Source organism: Peromyscus eremicus, chromosome 1 (genome assembly GCF_949786415.1).
Source record: "Peromyscus eremicus chromosome 1, PerEre_H2_v1, whole genome shotgun sequence".
NCBI classification, from domain to species: domain Eukaryota; kingdom Metazoa; phylum Chordata; class Mammalia; order Rodentia; family Cricetidae; genus Peromyscus; species Peromyscus eremicus.
In genome coordinates, this window is record NC_081416.1 from 67,610,528 (window position 1) to 67,638,527 (window position 28,000).

General features: G+C 46.5%; 1 protein-coding gene and 1 long non-coding RNA gene across 4 annotated transcripts in view; one reads left to right on the forward strand and one right to left on the reverse strand.

Annotated features, from left to right (window-relative positions):
• Positions 1-27,999, forward strand: part of LOC131912830 (uncharacterized) — a 30,194-nt gene extending 2,195 nt beyond the window's left edge. The window contains exons 2-5 of one of the 3 annotated variants that reach the window (XR_009379720.1): positions 1,516-1,665; positions 21,786-21,880; positions 23,850-23,977; positions 27,701-27,999. This is a non-coding gene — a long non-coding RNA (uncharacterized LOC131912830). Of the gene's footprint in view, positions 1-1,515; positions 1,666-21,785; positions 21,881-23,849; positions 23,978-24,821; positions 24,973-27,700 lie in introns of those variants that run through there. The other 2 variants (XR_009379721.1, XR_009379722.1) reach the window with 2 other exon arrangements.
• Positions 1-28,000, reverse strand: part of Dock1 (dedicator of cytokinesis 1) — a 514,332-nt gene that overhangs the window by 121,062 nt on the left and 365,270 nt on the right. The gene's annotated exons all lie outside the window — the stretch shown is intronic.

Genomic DNA, 28,000 nt, shown 5'->3' on the forward strand with positions numbered 1-28,000 from the left:
TCCAGGCTTCTGTGGGAATAGGTTATGAGGATCTAAAGAACTCAGTGTCTGAGGATGGTACCCAAAGTCTGATCATATACTCTAGCATCGAGCCATGGGTCTGGAGGACTCAGCTGGCCTGATGATGACCATCAGTTGAAATCAGTCTTGCATCTGGCATATTTTCTCACCTGCCTGGAATGAGTTCCTTTATAAGGCACAGAAGAGCAGCCATCATGACAGAAGGAGCTTTGGGAAGCCCAAAGACACTGCATATGTATAGAGATATTCAGCTGACTTTGGCCAGAGAGCATCCTTCATGCCTGGTAGCAAAATGATGAGGACACAGCTCAGTAGCACCACTTTTGAAGATGGGCAGCTTGGGGCTGGGGAGATGGCTTGGCAAGTAAAGTGCTGACTATGCAGTATAAGGACCAGAATTCAGATCCAAGCACCCATGCAAAACCTGGGTGGGTCTGGTGGACCATCTGTAAGCCCAGGATGGGGGAGGTAGAGACCACATCTCTGGAGCAACCCAAGTAGCCAGACTAGTTAAATTGGGGTTGAGCCAGAGACCCCGCTTCAATATGTAAGGTAGAGACTGATCAAGAAAGACACTCAGTGTCAACCTCAAGCCTCCACATGCATTCACACACATGTGCATCTACACACTCAAACGTGCATATACACACACACACACATACACAGATAGATACCTCACAGTGTCTTAGCAGATACCACATGTATGTTTCAGCTCTTTGTCACTGTAACAACATATAACTGAGAGAAATTATTTCAGTGCAAGATTACTGATGGGTTCCAATTCAAAAGCATACTGGAAAGGCATGCACAACATGGCAGAAAGCCACTCACTTCATGGTGGCCAGGAGGCAAACAGAAAGCGAGGAAAGGGCCAAGCGCAGGATAAACCCTTCAAAAGCACCTCTACAGTGACCTACTTTCTCCATACAGGCTGCACTCCCTAATAGCTCACAGCTGGAAACCCATCAAAGAATTAGCCCATGCAGGAAGTCAGTGGTCACCTGAGTCAACCCAGCTCACTTAGTGTCACCAGTTGAGCATCATGCCTGACATACATAAGCCTTTTCGGTGGACGCATCTTGGCCAAGCCTCAACAATGACCGATTTTAGGTCCGACAATGGGACAGTCTCCCACACTAGCATCACTTGGGGGTGGCACAAAAGGCTTGGAGAGAATGCTGTTTGAGATGACCCTGCCCTGCCCTGGAACCTGACTGGGACCACTCAGCAGCAGTCCCTCATTCTGCCCCTTAGGAAATCCACCTTCCAGGTGTTTCTGAGTTCTGATATTGGCAAAATGCTTTAATGACTGCCTGATTAATGGTGAGGATGAGACACGTAGATGACAGTGAAGCTCATTCATGTTTCTCAGGAGACATGGCTGGAGCTTGGTTGTCAACTGAATTTGCAGCGGCTGATTTCTGCTCGGCCCATCTCTCTGTCATTTGAGGCTCAAGGGTGGAAGGTACCTCAAACAGATTTTCTTTCCACAAGGGGCTCCCAGGAGACAGTTGTTTCTTGATCCCATGACAACTGGCAGCTATCAGCTAAGCTACGGAGAGCACACAGCTCCCGCCTCTCAAGATCTGCGGCTCCAGATGAACCGCCTCTGCTCACCCTGAAGTGAATGCACCCAATTCTGAGGTACAGTGGCTTGTTGTGCCATTGCCTTTGGCTCCATCCACCAGCCAGGGGAACGCTGGACACATGCTCAGGTGCTGAGATGGACCTGGGAGAGGGGCAGACTCTGTTCTGGAGCAGAGGGAACAGCTCTGCTTGCCACCCTGCCATGCCACCTGCTAAACTCAGAGCTCACTCCGTCTCCCACTCACTCTCCTTGATTATCAGCGGGAGGAGGTAAAGGAGGTTCACTACACATTTGGGCAACCCAGCCAGGAGGTCCAAAACCCAGTCAAGCCTCCCACCTCCCTTTTCTGTACTCTGTGAATCGTTGCTCACAGGGATGAAAGGGGTGCTAAAATCCTGGTCCAGCCCCCTTCCCAGGGAACACCCTACAGACTCACTAAATTGCCTGATGGTGTCACAACGGTGCCTTGTGGGATTAACTCCAGCATTTAGACAACACGGCAGCACAACTACAATCAACCAGTTAACTAATTAATTAGAGACAGGGTGTCTTGTATCCTAGGTTGTCCTCAAACGTACTATGAAGTCAAGGGTGACCTTGAGCTTCTGATCCTCCTGCCTCCACTTCCTGAGGACTGGAATTACAAGTGCGCCGCACCATGCCTGGTTTGTATGGCACTGAGGATAGAAGCCAGGGCTTCCTGCATGCTATGCAAGCAAGCACACTCCCAACGGCTCCAGCGACCCCCTTCCCCATGCAGTACAATGTAAATGCCTTGCTTTTGCTTCAATGCACTTGGCTGGAAGGAAATTTGAGCATTTTGATCAAGTACCGGAAGTGCCCGTAGGAGGGACAGCCCACGCATCCCCAGGTGGCTGGAAGGAAGGCATGGGAGAGACAGAAAGATGCTGAAACAATGACATCTTTCAACTCACTTGGCAGAAAGGCTATGGGGAAGAGAGCAGCCCCAGTGGTCGAATGCTTGTGTCTCCCGAGTTCGGAGAGGGAAATCTTTATAGCATTAGGAAATGGGGCCTCAGGGAAGTGATGAGCTGATTGAGGGTGAAGCCCCCAGGACTAGGATTGTGGTCCTGGTAGAAGCAGTCAAAGAAAACTCTCTTAACCCTTACAGTACTAAGAACTTGTTAAAGTGTTATCTATGAAGCAGAAAGCCAGCATGACCAGATGGGAATCCGTCTCAACTTGACCTTGGATTTTCTGGTCTTTAGAACTATGAGAAATGAACTTCTGCTGTTTTTAACCCTACAGCCTTTGGGATTTTGTTACAGCAGTCCAAATGGGTCAAGACTCTGACCTTCCTAGGCATCATGAACAAGTGTACCTGAGAGCTGGGCTGGCCAGCCAAGCCTCTGCTGTCTAGGCCACTGGGACTCGAGGAGAGAACTGGATGCCTTTATTATTTGTGCTGTATCCCAAGGTGGGAAAGCAGGAGGATGATGGCAGTGGAGGAGGGCAAGTGGAGAGTCAGAAGGCCTGGGCTGAAGAAGGTTGACTTTCAACCCGTGGGAAGTGACTGTGAAGGTCATCGATTGAGTCTGATGTAGGGTGACTGTATGACATCCACAGCATCCACAGCTGGTGATACGGTCTGGGTCAACTCCAGGGAGAGGTACTCACATGGGCTCTAAGGCTGACAGCTTTGTGCCTACTACATGCTGCCCCAGAAAGTGAATAGGATACCTCTGTAGAGGTCAGAGGACGGGAGGGGAAGCAGCTCTGAGCCAGGTTGGGAGGGAGAAGCCACATTTGAAGGGAGAAGGCACACCTGTTGTCTGTTCTTGTCCTGAGTCATCCTATTCTCAGAAATGCTGAACAGGATCAAAAGATACCACCGCAAAGATTCTAATGGCAGAATCGAATGGCATTTCACACCTGGATGAAGAAAACCTCAACAGAATTGCTAGCTAGGGCAAACTCAGAAAGTAAGCCAAATCTACTGTGGGCACAGTAGTCCCTGTCTGCCCCAGTTATTATGAGGGCCATCAGCGGAAGCCAAGGACTGAGCCTCTGCTCCTCAATGGGAAATCAGGTAGCAGAGAAAAGAAAACCAGCATGGTTTCTGCACAGGGGAATCTTATTCTTAAAATAGCTACATAAAAAAAAATTAGAGAATACTTTAATAGTTTGTATAATCAAATTCATGCAGATAAGATCTTACATATTTAATACAGTGTGTTATCCTGTAGAAAAATAAGTTTAATGTTTCTTGACCAACATGGCCAATAATGTCTATATAATGCCAACCCAACATGGGAAACTGGGAGACTTTTTCTGAAATTGACCACACAGTTAAAGTTTCCAAAACTTTAAAGTACATACACACATACACACACACACACACACACACACACACACACACAGTCACTCCACCACTAATAGCACCATGGTCTATCTCGATAGCAGCATTAGCTTCTTGGGTTCTGTTGTCATTTGAGCAAAACTGTAGATATCCAGCATACTTCATTGAAAAAAGCCAAAGCAAAATTCCACAGAGCAGCACAGGTCTGTTACTACTATGGTAGCAGGCACCACTTTATTAGTTAGCTTTTCAGCATCATCTGGATAGTAAGTGCTCCGAGGAACATCATTGCACACAGCTCTGCAGAGGCACAGTCACTCTCATAAAGCAGCTACAAGACATTCATAGGGGTCTGACTTTTAAGTGGGGCATGCAGAGGGGTCGGGCGATCTTATTGAGTGCACTAGAATCCTGTGGTGCTGCGACACATCCTCACAGCACATATTTATGACCTTGTGGTTCTAGGGGTCAGATGTTTCAAAAGGGGCCCAAGTGCTAGAAGGGCTGTTTTCCTTTCAGAGGCTCCCAGAGAGAGTTCATTGTCTTAGCTTTTCCTGGAGGTTCCCATGTTCCACTGGTAACCTGAACACCTCAGGACACACAGCAGCACATTTGAGAGACCTGGGAACTAGGCTGTGCATATTTGGGGGATATCTGTATTTTGCTTGCCCTACTGAATGAGAAGTCACTGGGGATTCAAACTTCACTATGAGACCAAAGCACCAATGTGGAGTCTCTGCACTAGCTGCAGCCATGTGTGTGGCTGTCTGCCTTCCTATCACAGTGCATCGCTTGTTGTCTTTCTGTGGTCAGGGCCTTGTCTCCTGGAAGGCAAGTGGCTTAGTTCATTTCCTGTTGTGACAAAACGCCCTGACAAAAACAACTCAAAGGAGAAAGGCTTTATCTAGCTCACAATTCCAGGCTCCGGTCTATCACTTCAGAAAGTCAAGGCAGGCAGCAGGAACTTGAAGGAGTTAGTCATACCGCATCCATCATCAAAAGCAGAGGGCACTAGATTAATGCATGCTGGCTTGTGCTCAATTCACTCCTTTTGTTCACAGTCCAGGACCTAAATCTAGGGAGTGGTGACCTGGACTTTTAAGCTAGACTTGCCCACATCCATTAACATAATTGAGACAATCTTTCATTGATGCACCCACAGGCCAACCTAATCTAGACAGTTCTCATGAAGACGTCCTTCCCTACAGTGTGTCAAGTTGTCAATGAAAACTAACCATCATGACTGGCATTGACATGGGAGTCATTTCTGCATGCTCCATACTAGGTTTGCACCGGATCACAGCCTGGGGAGAATGTGTCTGTTCTCTGTACTGCATTTCCTCATCAAAGAGTTCAGCCCCAGATCAGCAGACTTGCTCTATTAAGAATCAGACCATAAAGAGATTAAGTCTCCCAGGCCATATGGTCTCTGTTGCCACTACTCAGCCACTGTGCAGAAGTGGCTGCGTGAACATGGATGAGGGGACTATGTGCCAAAGTGGCTGTATTCACAGACACAGAGCTTTGAATTTCATCTAATTTTCAGGGGATATAAAACACGTGGATTCTGACTTTCCTCTCAACCTTTAGGCACACAGCAGTGAAGGAATTTGGCTAACTTATCTACTCCCAGTGCAAGGTTTGTTTTTATTTATTTTAATATGGAAGAGTGTAGTATGTGCAGAGGCCAGAAGATGATATTGGATACCCTGGAACAGAAGTTACCTGTTCTATTGTGAACCATCTGATGAAGGTGCTGGGAATCAAACCTGGGTCCTTTGCAAGAGCATCAAATGTTCTTAACCACTGAGCCATCTCTCCAGCCACTTATTCCTAATGAGAAGTCATGTTGTGTCAGCCTCTGTTGACCCTCATCCTCTCCCACCCTTTGGGAAGGAGATTAGGCACCCTGTGTGTACCAGGATCTGCTGTAGAGTATTATTTTAAGGTGTGCTACTTTTGTTTATGTTGCATTTGTTTAACTCTGTGAAGCTGTGCTACTGTGCCTATCTAAAACACCTGATGATCTAATAAGGAACTGAATGGCCAATAGTGAGGCAGGAGAAAGGATAGGTGGGGCTGGCAGGCAGAGAGAATAAATAGAAGGAGAAATCTGGGAGGAGAGGAAAAGAGGAAGAGGAGCCAGAGAAGGAGGAGGACATCAGGGGCCAGCCACCCAGCTACACAGCAAGCCACAGAGTAAGAGTAAAGATTAACAGAAGTAAGAGAATGGGAAAAGCCCAGAGGCAAAAGATAGACGGGATAATTTAAGTTAAGGAAAGCTGGCAAGCAACAAGCCAAGCCAAGGCCAGACATTTATAATTAAGGATAAGCCTCTGTGTGATTTATTTGGGAGCTGGGTGGCAGACCCCCCAAAGGAGCAAAAACAACCAACAGCAATGATCTGTGCTGGTCAAGAAAGTATGAGAGGCTAAATTCCGGGAAAGGAGAGGGAGGAAAAAAATGCAAAGAGGAGGTGACACAATGGGAGGCAACACTCAGGACATAAGAGCACATACTTCCTCTCGGAATAATGCCTTGTGTTCAGCCCGGGGGACCCCAGGTGTTGTGGAGGTTCCAGTCAGGTGAAAGGAAAGGGTGGGAGGGATGTTGGAACTTGGAAATTGATCTGAATCTACCTGTAAATGGGAATGGATGCAGGGCACCAAGGAAGGGTATTTAGAAGAAGAGGGGGGAAAGAGCAGAACATAGAACCTGTTGGGACACTAGCCTTTCTTCTGGATAGAGGGGGAGGAGCCTGCTAGGGAAGAGAGCGAGAGAAGTGGGTAGGGGGGGAGAAGAGAGATGGGGTGAGGGAAGTGTGCAGTGGGGAGGCAGGGAGAAGAGATATACCAGAGACAGGAAACCAGGGCAATGTGGGTTTATGGGGTCAGGGGAAAGGGTGGGGACTGAGAGCGGAGTCTAGGACTGATGAGACAATGACAGGGCTTACTGACCTCACTGGTTGCATTAGGACAGATGTTAACAGTGGTTGGGGTGTTGTACAGCAGGAAGGAGGCAGAGACCTGGATTGAAGCAGCTCTGGGAAGTCTGCTCTGAAGACAAAGGCAGGGCCTCTGAGCAGAGGGCAGAGGGGAGGTCAAGGCCATGTCTGAAAGATGAGCTTGTACTAACCCTGAAGACACTGGAAGGGAGGGGCAATCTAAAGGAGAGGGTGCCAGCAGAAGCGGAGTCTCAGACGGTAGTTCTGGTGGGCTGGGCCTGGGGCTGACCTGTTTAGTACACAATAAGATATTTCTAGAACAAATAAACACCCAAGTGAGTGACGTCTCGGCCAGCTTTTAAACTCAGGATTGTCACCTTCCCATTGTCTTTGTTCCCATGGTCTCTTCCTCTGTGGTTTATAGCCCCCACTTCTCATATCGGGCTCTGACCTCATTCCCAGTTGGTTCCCCATCCCAGGCTACACTGTCTGATTTGATGCTATCAAACCTGACATGTTCCTAGCCACGTGGCTGGGCATGAGGGAGCCCTGGGCGCCTGTTCTACTTACACAACAGCTCTTCACTGGCACCAGCTCCTGTGTACTGGCTAGGCTGTGCTTCCCAGCCCACCCCGGAAAGGCTCACATTAGCCTTTAAACAATCGTACATCTGCCTCTGCTCTCCCTGTCAGAGTCATGCTCCCAATCTCCTTCTGACTCGCTCTCCTTTGGTCACTCTTCCTTTGTCTCGCCACCCAACACTCTAGTGTTACTCTGATGTCTGTGCTGAAGACAGGAGGAGATCACACAGAAAGCCAGCATCCTCAAAGCCTGAGCCCCTTACGTGGCTTCTAGAAAGAAGAAAGACAGGGAATGAGGTCCATGGGATGGTTACTTCTTATTGTCAACTTGATTGACAGGAAACAGGTGGGTCTTTCATGAGGCCCACCTCTGGGTGTGTCTGTGGTCTTGCCTCAGGGAGGATTAACTGGGGAAATGAGCCCTAGCCTGAATGCTGACACCATGGGGTCTTAACCCGAAGAAAAAAGAGAGAATGGCAGCTAAGCACCAGCATTCCTAGGTCTCTGCTGCCTGGTCTGTCAAGGCGTGAGCAAGCAGCCCCGTGCTCCCACTGCCATAACTTCCTTGTCTTGACTTCCTTGACTCCTAGAAAGAACTGGACCTTCCACTGAGGCTTCAGAGAGCCTGATTAAGTGACTGGAACTCCAATGACTGCTGGGAAAAATGGAATGCTGCAAATTGAGAGCCAACTAATCTTGGGTCGATCTCCAGCTGCCCTCTTAAGGCCTTTGTTAATCTCTTTGGCACTTGACCTAACATCTTTGTGACTGTTAGGCAAACCCTTTAGAATATCCAGATTACCAGAGTCCACCAGCCAAAAGGCTAAGAAGGCTCCAGGTTTCACTGAGGCCTATAGCTCAGATTTCTCTGCCTTTTGGGAGAAAAAAAAAAAACAAAACTACATGATGTTTTTGCCAATATATTTGAAAATCATCTAGTTTTTTTTATTGAATTTGTTCTGTTGCTATTAAAAATCATGAAACTCTTAGCATATTAGAATATGTAATTTGGGGTAACCTAAATCTGTGTTCCTGGGACATGGCTGCTCACATTTCATTTCTGAATAAATCATCTCCTTTGTTCTTTTGAGATGAGAGCTGTTTTCCTTCACTGACAGACCATACCCTCAAACTGTAAGCCAAAATAAGCCCTCTGCCTCTGAGGATGGGAAATGAGCTAACAGAGGGTGAGTGAGGAACTGTGAGCATGGCCTAGAATCAAGGGCGCCACGATCCTTGCTCACTCTTGTTACATGACAAGCCCTGGAGACAAATCCCAGTGATTGTAAAATGGAACTCATATGGTTTCATCTCAATGGTTGGCTTAAGATCAAACATGATCCAAAGCAAGAGGACATGGCTAGCATCTGAGTCCATTAGGCAGTGAGTGAGCAACTCCAAGGTCAGCCAAGAGCAGGCACAGAACAAAGACCAGTCCATCTGCTGCCAAGCCCCTGGTAGACACAATTAGCTAAGCAAAGCTGCCGGGACATAGCCTTCTGCTCAGCTCTGCTCTAGAGAGTAGGACAGACAGAGTCCAAAGACCTGACCATGAGGTTGGGGAAGTAGGCAGGGTTTTCTTGTCCTTTCTTTAAAAGACTTGTTTTTATCTTTTTTAAAAAAAATTATGTGTATGTGTGGGGGTGGGGTGGGGAAGGTGGGTCTGTGCACATGAGTACAGGTGCCCATGGAGGCCAAAAGAGGGCATGGGATTCCCTGGAGCTGGAGTTACAGGGGGTTATGAGTTATTCAATGTGGGCGCTGGCATCCCAATTTGTATCCTTTGCAAGAGCTGCAAGTGCCCTTAACCACCGCACTAACACTTCAGCCCTGAGGATTTTCTTGTTCTGATGAATACATCATGTTACCAATATAATAGGTCTATCTTTCCCATTACTACGTTTGTTACCACTCAAATAAAGCCATAGTAGCTGTGAACATTGACTCTGTTACTAGAGGGAAGCCACTGGGTGATCAGGGCTAATCACCATGTACCTTCTTAATGTTAAGTGACTTATTACCCACAAACACGTGGGAACGTGCTCTGGGAAGGGCCCTGCCAGTCGAACACGGGAACACAGGCACGTTAAGCTTCTTAATTGAAAATATAATCTGTATTGCGGAGATTAAAATATATTGGATTCATTTTGGCTCTATTCTTCCCCATTGTCCCACATACATTTTCTTTATGCTACACAATCAAATTAGTTCCCCTGCTACGGAAATTATTTCCACACAATAAATCAATTTTATAGTGAAGCTATGACTGAATGTCCCATTTAAAGGAAAAGCAAGCCAGGGAATGGAGACAATTTTCTAACTGATGCGATCAGTGTACCTGCCTCCCGCCTTTGGCGATCCCAGTTGCTTTTTCTCGTTTCTCTGCTAGTGCCTTCCTTGAAGAAAGCTTTAGTTCTGCGGGATGGAGGAGGAAGGTGGGTAGCTGCCTGCCCGTGAGAGTGCCAGAGCAAGCCTCCGAGGGAAACTCTTAGCTAGGCTGGCTTCATGATGTCCGTTGCTGGTCCAGGGAAACCCCGTTCTCAGGCCTCTGCAGAAGTTTTCCCAGACCCTTCTGTGAGATGCACATGCTATCCCGGAAATGCTTTACTTACTTGCATGGCAATAGTCCCCGATGCTATATGACTGAGTTGTACATCTGCGGAACCACTGCTCTGAACCTCTACCCATGTAGGAGGCAAGCTCCATGAAGACAGAGGTTTGGTCAGTCTGGTTAGCATTGAAACCAGGACCTGACACTTACATCCGTGAACAGCCAAAACACGTTATAAAATGAGACGGTATTACCACAGCAGAGTGAGCATCATTCTTGCTGGAGAGATGAAACTGGTCATTAGAGGCTGCCTTACGGGCACACGAACTGGAAGGATGGATGCAGCCCAAACTTCTCTTCCATTTCCCCCATGCTCTGGCAATTGTGTTGCCTCTGCTTCACCTAGGTGTCACCCAATTCTTATACATGCGGTGTACACCTTCCAACTTTTCTGCTCTCAGCCTTCCCATATCCATTCCCTTCTCCCAGGCTCCCACGGAACCATGTGAGTCTCTTTCAGGGAGCCCAGGTCACATTTGCTATTACATGGTCACTTGCTTGCTTGTCTGAGCAATGTCCAGGCTGTCCCCAAAGACTCTCAGCGATATGAGTACAGGCTCCACGTCCACCTTTGTCTGTGTTTGCTTAATTGGTGCTTAGCCTACAGCCTGGCCCTTAGGAGGCATTCAACAGCCATTTGAACTGAGAAAAACTGAATGAAGGTGGTATGAGACAAGGCAGCCCATTAGTCATCTATGTGTGTGCATGATGGGTACACATATGTGATTGTGGGCATGTGCCACTCTGCAGATGTGGAGGTCAGACAGTCCTCTTTTACCTTATCTGACACAGGGTCTCTCTGTTGTTTGCCACTGCACACTCTAGGATAGCTGACCTTCGAGCTCCTGGGATTCACCAGTCTCTACCTTCCATCTTAGCATAGATACACTGGGATTACAGGCACACTCCCACACCCCCCTGTACCGGGATTCACACTCATGTCCTCATGCTTGCAGGAGCCACCTGTCTAGCCTAACATTTGTCATGTTGCTATGGATGTCAGTGTAACTATTGTCATGTCAATATGGATGCTGTGGAACCAGAAAGTCAGTGTACATTGCATCCTTATGCAAACATGTTTAATTTGAAGTGGGAAAGAGAAGGGGAGTCACTAATGAGCATGAGTTGCCCCAAGAAAGACTGTCTTCCACATTAAAGAATTTATGACTCCATAGCCAGAACTTCTCTATCTTTGAACACTGTGGAATCAGAGCCTTGGGTGTGTGTGTGTGTGTGTGTGTGTGTGTGTGTGTGTGTGTGTGTGTGTATGCGTGTGTGCAAATTCTACTAATATCAACTAACTACTTTGCACGGATGCAGGATGTTGCTGTTGGTTAAACACTTGAGTGGGTGGGTGGGTAGGGGATTTGCTAAGAACTTAGGGGTTTGGCAGTAATGTACAGGAAAGGGCAGGTACCTCTAGCAGTCTGTGAGTGGCATACCCAGAACACACAAGAGTATTTATAAGCTTGAAAGACATAATGTGCTAATCCAACTGAGCTGGTTTTAACACATAGGCTAAATGGCTGTGTAAGAAACTCTGGTACAGATCGGCATTGGTGAACCAGCTCTTCTCTATCACCTAGTGAGTTAGTGTGAATTTCAACCCCAAGCTCTTTACTTCAAATGCAGTGTATTCTCCTGTGTCACAGTGAACTCTGTGATTAGGAGCAGAACTCTACATGAGGCTCAAGACACCTACATTCCAGGCTGGAGGGATGTGGTTCATATGTGGTAAGCACATGGAAATTAGAAAAAAAAATCTGTGTTTGAAACAAACCAATTCTGCACTGTACTAACACTTGGCAAAGCCGTTGTCTCAATGTCTTTGCTCAAGGTTGTCTTGGAACACCTTCTCTCTTAGTCCAAACTCTGATGCATGAAAATGACCCCCAAGAGTGAGTTGTTTTTGACTTGGGTCTTCTGAATATGAACACAAAAACCTGCCATTCCACCCATGCCCACAGGCTTAAACAAAAATATGCATTTAATGAGGTCACAGTATTAATACTGAAATGCCTAAAATACATGGTGTGAGCCTAGAAAAAAAAACTGTCAGCAAACTCTCAAAATAGCTTTACTAAGGTCTGTCAAGTTTTGGGAAATAATCCAAGAAAATGATCCAAGAATGAACACAGATGACTCAGCTCATTCTAACGACCAGCAGCCCAGGGATTGAGGGCTGGGGCAAAACAGTTCACTATCTAGAAGGAGTCTATGTTCCATGGTGACATTGTTCTTGCTCTTGGGGATGTCTCAGTTCTTGGTTATCTTGGTTTGGGTTTCTATTGTTATGACGAAACATCATGACCAAAAAGCAAGTTGGGGAGGAAAGGGTTTCATCTGGCTTACATTTCCATATCACTGTTCACCCTCAAAGGGAGTCAGGACAGGAACCTGGTGGCAGGAGGTGATGCAGAGGCTATGGAGGGGAGCTGCTTGACAGCTTGCTTCCCATGGCTTGCTTAGCTTGCTTTCTTATAAAACCCAGGACCATTGGCCCACAATTTCTCAATAGCTAATTAAGAAAATGCCTTCCAGTCAGATGTTATGGACACACTTTCTCAGTTGACACTTACCTCCTTTCAGACACCCTGAGTTTGTGTGTCAAGTTCACAGAAGACTAGCCAGCACATTGGTGAAGGGTGATGGTTTATTTCCAAGTCTGCACATGTGCCCTGCAAGTATTTTAGGGCCTGTGGGGCCAAAGTGTGAGTTGTGAGAGGTCTACTAGTGCCCTCGGACCCCTATCTGTGGATTTCTCCATCTCTGCGAGATGATATGTAGACCTGCATGCAGTCAGACCTCATGTCAACCCCACCTTTGCTCTGGGTACCATCACATAGCTTTCCAATGTCCTCTGGGTTCTCCAAAAATAGATGTCACAAATGTAAAATTCCAAGCAGAATGCCTTCCAATAGAAGAATGAAGGAGAAACTAAGTAAAGCCCGTTGCTTTTAAAAGGAACGTGGACGAAAAGCCAAACAATGCAGCAGCCCCTTTCTAATTCTCTCTCTTTCCACATGCTCTTTGCTTTCTAGAGCAAACCATTATCACAGAGCTTTATCAATGGATGAAAAATCCATCAGCTTTCTTCCTGCCAGACTTTAAGCAGTGGTCGCGAGAGGATGTGGTCAGTGGTACAGAGGTGTGGCCATGTGATAGGAAGTTGAGATCTGACATACAATTTGAAGGCAAGAGCTAATGGTATAGATTGTGCACTGGATTTTTGCTAAAAGAGTTTTTAGAAATGTTTATCATACACAAAAAGATACATAATCGGCTAAGCTGGATACATAGCTTTATTTGGCTGCAGTAACCACTTTGCTATAGATGAGTATCAAAACATTGTGTGTAGACCTTACACACACTGCTGTTGTTATTAGTACATCATCATTTCTTTATGTCAATCAATTCGTTGGCTTGGAACCTTGAGAGAGCAGAGCCCAGAACTTCATCTCCCAAGTAGAGGCACCAATCAAGGACTAGAGACATATTTTCTGAGTGCACACACATCTCACAGTGTGTTTGTTCACAGTGCTGGTGAGCTCTGGTCATCAAGCGCCTAGCCCCTTGCCAGGCCCAGGAGGGCTCTAGGCCAGAAGTGCACCTGGATGCCAACAGACAAGCTTCTTTTCCATAGCCATTCTTGGGGAATCTGAGGAGACCCTGAATAATAGCCTCCTTTGAATGGAATTCCTGGCAAGGGAAACAAGTCCTGACTTGAAGGCATGGAGATTTTGTCATGCTGTGAGTCTGAGTTTTCTAACAGAGAGAAACCTGGTCTGCAGACTTACGTGTGACTCCACTATGTCTGAAGGTCCTTACCAAATACACTGTTGAAATTTAACAGACCCTGGAAGGAGTTTGGAAGTGGAAACCAAACCCAGGGGCTACGGCATTTAAGGGAAAAACCAGAGACCTGAACTAGGCTGTTGTGGGTGTGGTCCTGTGATGCTCTGTGCCACCTTCAGACTCGGTAGAGAGTCTCTACTGGCAAGAAGGACCTCACCAGGTACAGTGGCCTGATCTTCAATTTCTCAGCCATCAGAACTGTATGTCAAATAAACCTCTCCCTTCTCAGACTCCCTGCCCTGTGGTGTTCAGTTACAACAGGGAACAGATAACTTCACATACTCCATGTCCCTTGCAGCTCCCAGGGAGCACACACATGGAGCAGCTCAGCACTGGAGGGAGCATGTATACAACAGGGCTGAACTGCTACAGACCCTCCTCAACCCCAGGTGATGCTCATCTTTCTTGTGTTTGAAGCTCGCCCAGAACCTACCTCAGGGAGCTATGATTCATCTCCAAGAGGCTGTTGGCTTTGGCTATGTATTATCCATTTTCCCTTTTCATTTATAGTTGAGAAAAAAAATAATCTATCACCCCTCACAATTCTGTCCAACTCTAAATATTCCCACTCTGAAAGAAATCATTCACATGCCTGTCTTTCCTTGTTTTCAGGATTCACTAAAAATAGATACCATTAGGGTAACTTGGCTCTCTGGGGAATGTCATGTCATGAGCAAACTCATCAGCTTAAGTGTGAAAACAGGTGCATGCTGGCCATCTGAGTTAAGAGAAATACTTCATTCCATTATTTGTAGGAAGGAAAAGTCCCTTTCTCTGAAGGGTACAGAGTTCCCCAAACTACCACATAAAAATCTACTTCACACAAAACCGCAGAAGAGAACAAGTCTGGGCATAGACTGGAGAAGGCCAGATGAAAAATGTCACACATAGGCCTGTATCAAACACAAATATGGATGCAGCCAGGCTGTGAGATCCAAACCACTGAGGGGACTATAGTCCTGGATTAAGTCCTCTGGCTCACAGGAACTGATCTTGGGCAGGTAATCCTAAGCACATCTTTAAAGGGAACTAGAAAGGAGGTGGAAGGAGCCTTGTAGGTATCTGCTGGGGGAGATGGAAGACCATGGTGTGTGCTGATAGGGATTGTTGCCTTTCTCTCAAGACCCGTTTGGGCTAGGGAAATGGCTCAGTTGGTAATGTGCTTGCCATATATGTGTTAACACCTGGGTTTAATTCCCAGAACACATGTGAAAAAGCATGGTATGGTGGACACTTGTAATCTTAGCATGGAGGGAGTAGAGATAGCAGATCCCTGAGGCTTACTGTTCAGCCAGCCTAGCTCAATCAGCAAATTTTATGCCAAATTTTTGAGACCCTGTCTCAAAAAGCAAGGTAAATGGCATCTTAGGAATGACACCCAAGGTCAACCTCTCACCTGCCACACAAACATACACACAGGTACAGGCACACTGCCCTCCCCATACACACAGGTGCAGGCACACTGCCCTCCCCATACACACAGGTGCATGCACACTGCCCTCCTCATACACACAGGTGATTACACACTGCCCGCCCCATACACACAGGTGCATGCACACCGCCCTACCCATACACACAGGTGCATGCACACTGCCCTCTCCATACACACAGGTGCATGCACACTGCCCTCCCCATACACACAGGTGTATGCACACTGCCCTCCCCATACACACAGGTAAATGCACACTGCCCTCCCTATACACACAGGTGCATCAGCACTGCCCTCCCCATACACACAGGTGTGTCAGCACTGCCCTCCCCATACACACAGGTGCATCAGCATTGCCCTCCCCATACACACAGGTGCATGCACACTGCCCTCCCCATATACACAGGTGCATGTACACTGCCCTCCCCATACACACAGGTGTGTCAGCACTGCCCTCCCCATATGCACAGGTGCATGCACACTGCCCTCCTCATACACACAGGTGCATCAGCATTGCCCTCCCCATACACACAGGTGCATGCACACCACCCTCCCCATATACACAGGTGCATGTACACTGCCCTCCCCATACACACAGGTGTGTCAGCACTGCCCTCCCCATATACACAGATGCATGCACACTGCCCTCCCCATACACACAGGTGCATCAGCATTGCCCTCCACATACACACAGGTGCATGCACACTGCCCTACCCATAGACATAGGTGCATATACACTGCCATCCCCATACACACAGGTGTGTCAGCACTGCCCTCTCCATATACACAGGTGCATGCATACTGTCCTCCCCATACATACAGGTGCATGCACACTGCCCTCCCCATACACAAAGGTGCATCAGTACTGCCCTCCCCATACACACAGGTGCACCAGCACTGCCCTCGCCATACATACAGGTGCATCAGCATTGCCGTCCCCATACACACAGGTGCATGCACACTGCCCTCCCCATACAGACAGGTGCATGGGCACTGCCCCTCTCCCCCAAAGGCTCTCTTCTTCTAAAGATGGTGAAGGGTGTGGTCAGCACTCAAGCAAGTCCACAAAAATAATAGATAATAAGAATTCAGCCTGTTGCTTCAAGTAACAACCATTTCACACTTCAAAATCCTTGGTAATAACAGATATGAAATCTGGATTGATTTCTTGTCTTTTTTTACATAATATGTGATTTTCTTGTCATTCCTTACATATCGTGTCCCAAAGTCCAGTGCTAGGAGGTAGCAAGCAGAGATGCATGTTAGTGACCTTCTCATATGTGTGCTCTTCTATTTTGTCAGTCAGGATCTCCTCAGGGCTTGTCTTTGGGTTGGAAAGCTCCTTAGGATACCATCCCTACCTGAGCAACAGGGCTATGGAAAGTGACTGCATTGCCTAAGGGGTCACTCAAGGGGCCGGGGAGGCGTGTCCACACTGTCATAGGAAGGGGAAAGAGGGTTTAGGGAGTGAGAACTTGAGTGAGAATCTGGACTCTGGTTCTCATGATAGAATAGCAAATGTTCTTAACCCTTAGGCACCTCTTCAGCCCTCATGACGCAGGTATTTTAATGAGAATAGACTACAGGTCATACCCATGAGAACTGCTACTATGGAAAACTTTGGAAATAATACAAGGACATGGAGAAGTTGGAAGCCTTGTGCTGCTGGGGATGCGAAACTGACTGCTGTAGAAAATACAAAGATAGCTTCTCAAAAATTCAAACACAGAACTACCATATGACCCAGAGCTTCTACTTCTGGTATTATTACACATCAGAAAGAACCAGAAGCAAAGCCAAAGAGCTCTGTACACCCACACTCAGAGCAGCCCTGCTCCCAGTATCCAAAAGCAAGTGGCAACCCTAGGGCTACTCAGTGATTCCACTGTGAACCACAATGTGGTAGCGGATATGGTGCGATGCTGGTCAGCCTTCACAAAGCAGGAAGGGCTGAGACACACTACAGCATGGATGGACCCTGAGGTCATTATAGCAAGTGAAACAAGTCAGGTGTGGTGTGAGTCCACATATAGGGGGGTCTAGAAGGGTCACCCCAGGAGGAAGGAGAGAGGAGGGTAGGAAGGGACAGGGACTAGTGTTTACGGGGTATGGTGTGAAGTGCCAAGGCTATGGTATGAGAAGGGAGTTATTCAACACCACTACACTGTACACTCGGCATTATCAAGATGGCAAATGTTTTGCATGTTTTATTGCAACAAATTGTTAAGAAGAAAACAGCTAGTATGCCTGTGGCATAAGAACTTTGTAAATGGTACCCGTGCTGTGATCAGCAGCACATGGACCACCAAGTTCATTTCCACTGGGCCCTTTAGTTCCTCTCCTAGGTAAAGAAGGAGCAGGTGATGGCCTCTTTTTCACTGTAAACCGGGGAGCCTCCATCACACTAGACATCAGGGGCACCAAGCAAAGGTACAATAAGACAGGATGAGCCCCAGAGGCTGAAGAACTGGGGAGTCTGTACAGGGTCAGTATGAACTAGAGGTGAGGCTCAAAGAACACTGTCTTAGTCACTGTCCTGTTGCTGTGAAGAGACAGCACGGTCACGGCAACTCTTAGGAAAGAAAGCATTTAATTGGGGGCTGGCTTACAGTTTCAGAGGCTGAGTCCATTGTCATCATGGTGGGGAGCATGGAAGCATGCATGGTGCTGGAGCAGTAGCTGAAAGTTACATCCTGGTCTACAGGCAGAGAGAGAGAGAGGGGGGGGGGGGGAGGGGGAGGGGGAGGGGGAGAGAGGGAGAGAGGGAGAGGGAGAGAGGGAGAGGGAGAGAGGGAGAGAGAGAGAGAGACAGAGACAGACAGAGACAGAGAGAGACAGAGACAGAGAGAGACAGAAAAAAATAGAGAGACAGACAGAGACAGAGACAGGGACAGAGACAGATTGGGCCTGGCATGGGCTTTTGATACTTCAAAGTCCACCCCCAGGGACAAAACCCCCTCTAACAAAGCCACACCTCCTTATCCTTCACATGTAGTGCCACTCCCTGATGACTAAGCATTCAAATACATGAGTCTATGGGGGGCATTCTTTTCCAAACCACCACAAACCCACAGCATGATTATTAACATACAGCCTAAAATCCTGAGAGAAAAGGCAAGGATGTCTGGGCTTGAGGAGAGAAAGGGAAAGCTGGATTTTCATGGTTGAATTTGACCCTGAGTCTGCTGAATGGAAAGGGTAGGCCTCCTTTTTTTTCCCAGTGAGTAGAAGGCACAGCCTGCTGAACAGAGATGAGCTGTCTGGGTTCAAATCCCATTGCTAGCTCAGCATCTACCATGAACAGAGAAGACTGTCCAGAAAGGATGACTAGGCAGGTTTAGAGGTCTGTCAGCCATCCTCAAGGGTGGATGGAACCTCTCTCCTCAAACAGCTCTGAATATTGGAAATCTAGAAACAGTCTCAGGTTCCCTTTGGACCACTAGACCTGAACCTGAATTCTGTAAGATCACGGGGGACTGGTGTACATGGCGAGATCTGGGCGACATCGGGTAGTCCATTTCACAGTCCATCCTAACTGACTCTACCACATTCAAATATCTGTGTACTACAAGGATGAAAACCACCGATAGGGAACCTGGCCCAAGCTAGACTGGAGCTCAAACCTGCCAGAACCTAGGGGACCGCAGGCCCATTGCCCTCCTGTGAGTTTGGTCATCCTAACTTTCCCCACCCCTTTTTCCTAAAGGTCATCTAATGAGACATAACAGAAGATAAATCAGCCTCCTAGTTTGGGACATTAAGAGATTGTAGCAACGTGTTCTAACTGGCCACTAGAGTTTATTTCCTAGTATTTCACGACAACTGGGGCATTAAATGGTCTTAAATCATTGGGCTGTCCCTCCCCTGCTCTGTGGCCACTCCTGTGGCTTTGGAAATCCAATATGAGAAATTATTCTTCATGGCAGACCCACATAGCTGCAAGCAAAGCAATTTAGAGAATGCTTCCACGAGGTCGGTTTCTCCATCCACTGCCTCGGTTACAAATTACTCCCTCGCTTTGACAACGCTTACAAAGTATTCAGTTTAAGTAATACAAATGGGTTATCAAAATTTCATGATGTAAACAGTCAAAAAGTTGTTTCCTATCAACAAATCCATAATCAGGTAGCAATGAAGCCTGGCTATTTACTCAGTGGCTGGTTATTCTAGCTAGTTTGGTCCGTATCTACAGAGGGAGAATTTTATACTTACTACTTCATTTCCCAGAGTAATCTGCTTAATGCTGGGCAAGCTGCTTCACACCCTCCTTATATTAGGAAGGGGAGAGGTTGTGCTGGGTGGAATACAGCAGGCAACTGGCTCTCATCCATGGAAAACCCCAATTTTAATTACAATTGCCACTAGAGTCTTAATAAAAAATATGCAGGATGTGGTATTTCCATAACCTAAGGGGATCTACCTGGGTAGAAGAGGATTTTTTTTTTTAATATTCTGACTCATCTCTTTGATTAAAATCATTTTGACTGATAAGAAAGTCACTGGAAATGGCTAGAGAAACTCAATCACGGCTGTGCACTTGGGGGTAGAGGGAGGCAATTTTAACTTGAGAGTGGGCCCAGCATCCCAGGTTACTGCCACCCATGGTTGGAAAGAAGGAGGCAGTTGCTAGGAGCCCAGCACACAGAGCATGAAATCCTGCCTGGTATTATCTTACTCAGTAGGGCTACAGGAGAGGGAGAGATCATAGGGTTGTCTTGCCAACAGAGAAAGGCAAATACCTCTTTTGTGTCCATAACACATGAAGTCAGTAGAAGGAATCTAGAAATACAACATGGGCTGGCCCCAACTCCTCACTGTAGGTCTTCTGAAATGGAACCAGCTAGTCTCCAGAAGGTGAGTTGGAAATCTGCTCAAATATAGTCTCAAAGGGTCCCAGACCATCAGGAGACTGTTCCATTGCCTCACAAGAGCCATTTACCAAGACTTCGGGCCCAAGCTCTAGCCCACCCTCGATAGAACCTTCCCTTTCATGTCGGGATCAACTCCAGAAAACTGGGAGGCAGAAGAAGCAGAGGGCCCTGCAGAGAAGAGGAACTCCCTGAAGAAAAGACACAGGTAGCCAGCAATAAATGTGCCCTGGGGGTCACAGGAGAAGGGCTAGGAACTCTGCTGAGAAGACTCACCACCACCGAGAGGGTGGCCAGCGGAAGCCAGGTCCTGGAGGGGCAGGACTTCCACCTAGGGCTGCACAGGTGTCGGGCATCTGCTTCTGTGTCAGGCACAGGGACATTATTGACAAGTCACCTCCTTGCATTTCAGAAAGGTGTACATGTTGCCTGGTGAACAGTAGATGTGTGCTTCTCAGTGTGTGTGTGTGTGTGGGGGGGCACTATTGAATAGGCTGATGCAAGGAACACAAGCATTTCCTTTATGGGTTTGGTGTCCCTGTTTAGGGACTTGACTGAAAACACAACCACAGGCTGACAGGAGAGATTGGCTGGCACTACAGAAAAAGTGGATACCCTGAGGATAACAGCAAAACAAGAGGGCGCAGTGCTTTGTGTTACGAGGCTACCCCAAGGCGGAGTCAAAACTGGCCAAATGTGTGAGAGCAAAAGAGATTTTCATCTGTCCTTCACAGCACGACAAAGGGGCCAACACGGAAGATTTACATATTCAAACGAATGGATGAAAGGCCTGGAAAATACAGACTATCCACAATCTGATTAGCACAGCTCCAGAGCAACTGGGAGGTTCCCTGTGCCCACCTTCAAAGCGATATACCGAAGCTATCAAATTAGCATTACGAAAACGAAAACATCGCCTTATAAATGAATCTTCTTTTAATCCTAAAACAAGTCCCCAGTTCGTCTCAGTGTTGCTGTTTTTCAATTATGGACAATCTAATGGCAACACTTTGCATAGAACACATGTAAATATTTTTCTTAATTCTCATCCAGAGAGAGATTTTTTTCTTAAGAAACCCAGACTTTCAGATTTTCATTTTCTTGTCCCTGTTACTTCATTTGGGGTTTAGTTTCATAACAGCTGAATATCTATCACATAAGATAAAGTTAAAAGCCCCCCAAGCACATATGCAGGTTTCCCATAATATAATCAGAACAAACAAACCACATTTCCCTGATAAATTCCAAGGACCACACTAAAGTCAGGGAAAGCTGATTGAATGCTGGCCTGGGGACAAACTTCTGTGTGACAAAAACAAAGTTATCATTGTTGTGAGAAGAAAGGTATTTCTGGGAAGTGACTCTCCTAGGTGCCACCAAGAGTCCCTCAGAGGGGTGAAAAAAAAAAGTCATGCTTTGACAGGTAGGTCGTTTTTTCTAAAAACTTTATTTTAATTATGAGTGGGAGTACAGGTACCTGCAGAGCCCAGAGGATCCCTGAATTTGGGTCCTCTGCTCAAACAGTACACACTGTTAACTGTTAACCTATCTCTCTACCCCTTCCACAGCCATTTTTGAACTGGCACCAAGATGGACATTAAGGCTTGGATCACACAGTACAAAATACCGAACATCTATTTGGACAAAGTCAGTGTACCTGGAGGTGTGTCTCTAAGAAGCAGTGTATCCTTTTTTTAATTGAAAATAATCTCTTCATACAGTATATTCTGATCATGTTTTCCCTCCATTGTCTCCTTCCAGATCCTCCCACCTCCCACCCATCCAACTCCGCACCTTTCTCTCTTTAGAGAACAAACAGGCAAATAAAAAGCAAACAGAACAGAATAAAACAAATCAAACAGAGAGAAAGGAAAACAAAACAAAACAAAGAAAAAGCACAACACACACACACACACACACACACACACACACACACACACACACACACACACACTGTTGATGTAGTTGGTGGAATGCATGAATCACTAGTTTGGTTCTCAGTACTACAGACTGAGTGTGGTGTTGCATGCCTGTAATTCCAGCACTCAAGAGGTAGAGGCAGGAGGATTAGAAGACATTCCCCAGCTACTGAGAGAGTTCGAGGCCAGTCTGGGATACAGGAGACCCCACCTCAAAAGCAAAGTGTCCTGAGACAAAATCTCTCTAAAAAGAGCATTGAGCTTGGTTTTATGTTGGCCATCTACTTCTGGGCATGGGGCCTCCCGTAAGCGCGGTTTATATAACCGGTGAGACTCCATTGGAGAAAAGTAATTTTTCACTTGCAAGTGGTTATCAATTGGACACAGCTCGTGGGTTAGGGATGGGAGCTTATGTCCACTTCTCCTCTTAGCACGGGGACCCATCTGTCTCGAACCCGTGCAGGCCCTGTGCATACTGCCCCGTCTCCGTGAGTTCATATGTGTGTCAGTCCTGCTGGGTTCAGAAGGCCTGTTTACCTGGGTGTCCTCTTCCCCCTCTGGCTCTTAGAGTCTTTCTGCTCCCCTGAGGTTCCCTGAGCCTTGAGGGTAAGGATTTGATGGAGACATCCCATTTAGGACTGAGTATTCCAAGGTCTCTCACACTCTGTACATTATCCAGTTGTGAGTCTCGGTATTAGTTCCCATGCCCTGCAGGAGGAAGCCTTCCTGGTGCTGGCTGAGCCACACACTGAGGTGATCCCCAGTGAGTGTGGACACAGAGGTAGCATTTCTGATTACTTTTCTCCCGATGAAGACCTAAGAGAAGCAGCTTGAAGGAGGAAGGATTTGTTTTAAGTCACAGTTCAGAAGGCTCAAATTCATCACGGTAGGAAAAGCTTGGCAGAAGGTGCTTCTGTTTGTTACATAGTAATGAGAAGGAAACGGCAGCTAGGGGCTGAAGCAAAGCTGGACTACAAACCTTAAGGTCAATCCTCTAGGGACCCATTTCTTGTGACCAGTTTCCCTTTCTACAGGTTCCACAACTTGGCAAAGTAACACTGCCCACTAGGGTCTCCAAATGTCCAAACGTGAGCTCAAGAGGTCACTTCAGATTTAAACCATAATATTACCTAAGGTGGTCATGTCCATCTTCCAATTCAAAATCAAATATTTGGAGCTGGAGATGTAGTTGGTGGAATGCATGAATCACTAGTTTGGTTCTCAGTACTACAGACTGAGTGTGGTGTTGCGTGCCTGTAATTCCAGCACTCCAGAGGTAGAGGCAGGAGGAGACAGAAGACATCCCCAGCTACAGATGGAGTTCGAGGCCAGCCTGGGATACAGGAGACCCCATCTCAAAAGCAACAACAACATCAAAAATTTGTGGTGTATATGAGGTGTGTGTGTGTGTGTGTGTGTGTGTGTGTGTGTGTGTGTGTGTGTGTGTAATAGCTACATAAAACTGTCAACCTTCAACCATAGTATTTACATAGTGGGTGCCACAATCTTGGATTCCAACCACCTGGTCCACTTAGGGGAGCAAAGTCAAGGTCCTGAATTATGAGAAAGTCCTACTCTGAAACCAATCACAAGAAATAAACCAACATGCTTCAACCTTGGCACAGTAGAAGTGTCAAAGCTGACCTCACTTGAGGTCTCTTTGCATGGTTTTCTGCTCCCAGACTGTCAGTCAAGTGCTCTTCTGTTCTTAAGGATGCTTTTGACGGCCTGATCATGAACACAGCTTCTCTGTTTGCTCTTTGTCTTATCTACCCGAGGACACAGCTCATCTGTCACACTGTTCCCAGAATGTCTTCCGTTGCCCCTCGAGGCCCAGCAAGGTAAGCCAGCAATAATGTGCAGCAGGGATCCTTCTAAGTGACTTAGAGGAAAACAAATCCCTGAGTTAACCCATACCCTGTGGTGCCTCAGCAACACACACTGATCATAGCCCATCTCAAAGACTCGGGATGCTCAGGCTCCATTGTGCCCATTCATCGAGCACAGATATCAGCCAAGGCCAGTATGTTTCACCCAAAACCTATTTTCAGCTATTCTTCATGGTACTATGTTGATGTTGGAATACAATATTAATCAATGGATTATGAGGATAAAAAGGGGAAGAATTTTTTTAGTTAGGTGGGTAAGTAGAAACTCAGCAATGCTCAATTGGACTTGACAGACTACTACAGGCTTTAAAAGTGAGCAGGTGGAAGCAAGTTCAAACAGACCTGCGTTTAGCAGGCAACAAAACCTAACAAAGAGGGACTCCTATGAGGTGTGTTTACAGCAAAAGCAAATGCTTAAGGTGTGTGATAGGTACAAAAACAGCTCCTGTTCAACAGTTCAGCTAACTTTTGGCCTTAGTGACGTGGTGTAAAAATCTCTTCTAAAAGGTTTTAAAATTTGGTTGAAAGTCACACGTGGATATAAGAAACTCCAGGAAAGGGTCTGGTATTTTTTTTAATTTGGTGTAGCTTGTGAAAAATACAAAAATAGTAGAATTTGGCATGTCATACAGGGGGAAATTATTAGCTACCAAAGTCATATCTAGTGGCAGAGAGCTGACTAACTGGTGGCCTTGGAAACACCTCCTAGAAGAGCAGGCTCTGGTCCATCTGTCAGGGCTGGCAGGTGCTTCTCTGACTGTCCCAGTCTTTGCCCCTGCCCTCTACTGTCCTGCAGCCCAGGATCAGACGCCCTTGTGAGTGACAGAAATAGAAGCCTTGTGTCTCCCGCAGCCTCATACAGACCATCACCACCGAGGGCCTTTCTGCTTTCAAGGCAGTTCTGCCTTTTATCATGGGGGGAGGAGCTTGAAACCCCCAATGGATGCCAAGACCACTGAAAGTCCTGAACTTGATGCTATGTTTTCTCCCCCATGTATAGGCACAATAAAGTTTAATTTGTACATTAGGTACAGCAGGAACTTAGCAATAACTTCTAATAAAATAGAACAATTATAACAATGTGTTATAGCAATAGTTATTTGAAACTATGCATTGTTCATCTCTGGAATTTTCCACTTAATATCTTTGGCCCATGGTTGACCATAGGTCACAGAATGTAGCTTTAGTGACATCCCACTAGCCTCGAATATAAGAAGTCCTGAGTTCCATACGCAGCAGTGAAAACAAACCAATAAAAAAATGGTAAGCGTGACTACTGTGTTCTCATCTTAGTGAATTGCTAGAACTCTCTTAGGAAGAAACCAGTGCCCACACGGTCTGAAAAGACTAAAAGCACATATATTTCCTCTCTCACTCTCTAACAGACATTTAAAAATATGCTTCAGTCAGTGCTGAACACAAATGATGTTTATTAACTGCAAGTAACTAGACTATGTCCAGACTGACAAAGAACGTCTTCTTGACTTAAGTACTGCCAAGCTCCTCTGGAGACTTTGTCTCCACCACGTCTCCACCTAGGCCCTGACTAGCCACCCCGAATAGAGAGAATTCCCCTTTCCCTATGTCTGTTCAATTTTCCTATCCTCACCCTGACCATCTAAGTCTGAGCCATTTTTTTTTTTTTATAAGAATTGGATGATGTTAGTCTGGAAGCATCACCCTACCCTTGAGGTCTCCTTAGTAATTTTTCATTCATCACCCTTCACCCCTCCTGCTTCTCGGCCATCAATCTCCACTGTTTAGAGTGGAGGCCAACCTCTCTCCTTTATTGCAAACATCCTGACACCTATAGCAATAACAGAATGAAGGCTTCTCTGTCTTTTGGGCAAGTGTTTAATGGTGAATGCGTTTGTTTTTTAATGAAATAAACACATGATTTAATCATTCTATATTTTGGTGAGAATTTTACTATCACACTGGAGTTCTAAAGAGTTACAAACTCAAAGCCCCAGTGCTGCTTCTCTGAAGGTGCCATGCCAGCCTTTTTATTGCAGAGCCATCCACGCTGCAAAGTGCTCTGAGAAGCCTCACTTGGAAATATTTCTCTCCCATCAGTTTTTAAGAATGCACACTCCGACATGCATACCGGTGCGCACGTACACACTTCAGACTTAGTTAGGAAAAGCTTCATCAATGTATGGAAACTGTACCCCAAACTCAAAACACTAACACATAGACATCAGTTGAAGTAATACATTCAGAAAACTAAGTTGTCTAAAATGCTCTTCCAGCGTTCGGTTTCCAAGATACAATTTCCCAGTCCTGTTTCAGACTGCAGGTCCATCACCAAAGACTAATGGATTCCTTTGGAGGAAAGTATCTTTTCTGTCCTCAAATTGCCTTTAAGTACAGACAGCAGGCCCAGCATTTACCCTGTGGCAAGTAGACAGATGTAACAGGATAATAAGCTAGACCCAGACCCCCAGCCAGCAGCTCCCCTCTAGAATCATTTAGCAGCTCTTGTTTCTCAGCACCTTCCTCTTCCTCCTGTATGTGGTGTGGAGAGGCAGGTTCCATGGGCTTCAGATACATGGCATTTCAGATTTGCCACATGATTAAAATTCCAAGAGGGAAGCCCAAAGAGTCCATGGAAATGAGCTGGGCCAGAAAGGAAGCTGAACCAGCTGGAAACACCACGCTGTATGCAGACTGAACCCTGGGTAGGATAGAGAAGCTTGCTAATGAGGGTCTGCCATGCAAAGCACAAGAACCCTGGCAAGAGAAAAGCCTATGAGACCACCCGAAAAGACAGGACCAAAGGCAACAGGCTGGTTTGTTGGGCACTTGGGCAAAAGTTTGCAATTTTTCTGTCTGTGAATCTTTAAGTGGTAGCTCATTATAATACTTGCTCTTGACACACAGGAATTCTTTTTCTTCCCACAAATACTAAACAAAGATGCACACGTGTAATGACCTCATGTCATTATAACAAAATATCTGACACGGGCACCTTAGCAAGCACAGTGGTTTCTTTTAGCTCCCAATGATAGTGACTCAATTCCAAGATTGGGTCTTGTATTGGTTTGGGTCCCTGACTACAAAGTAAATTACCATGGAACATGTGTCTGGGTGTTCATGTCTCAAGCAAGGAAGGAGAGGGAGGGAGGGAGGGAGGAAGGAAAGGGAAGAGAGAGTGAGAGTGAGAGTATGTGTGTGTGTGTGGTGTGTGTGAGAGAGAGAGAGAGAGAGAGAGAGAGAGAGAGAGAGAGAGAGAGAGAGAGAGAGAGACAGACAGACAGACAGACAGACAGACAGAGTTACATCCCTTCCAATAAGGCACCATCTCCTAAACGTTCTATTCCTAAATGTCTACAACACCTATCACCACCACACACTGGGGACAAAGCCTTTATAAATGGACTGCTTGGGAGACACCCATCTGAACCACAGCACCATATTCATGGGTGACCATGCAGCCTTGACAAGCTCTTCCTCTACACTTGACAAGGACAGCAAGGCGAAGTTGGTTTGCACACAGCCTGCATTTTTCCCTGAACAAAAGCATCCGAGTCCATGTTCATTGAAGCTGGCTTTGCTCGAACTCATCTGTTACATCAAGTGAACATTTGGGGTCCCTCTGCTAGGGCAGATATGCATGGCTCCATCGGTAGCAGCCCAAACAATACAAGTGAGGTTTACTTTTTCCAATTCCAGATGAACTAAGCTGGCATGGAAAGCAGCTGTGGAGAAAGCTAATCATTGGACCCCACACTCAAGAAGTACTGAGAAGTAAGGTCCAATGCTAGCTCAGAAGTGGACTTCAGTCTCCCACCAACATGACACAAAGCCTCAAAATCCTAGTCCTTCCCTTTGTAGGTTTTGGTGGCTTTCATGAAGATCAAGTGCCATGGATGTCAACTCCTCTTCCTGGAGTGCTATGCCTTGGACCTCTTTCAAACAGCTTTCAGATCAGAAAAGCCTGGAAGGTCAGGAGAGCAGGAAGCTGTGACAGAT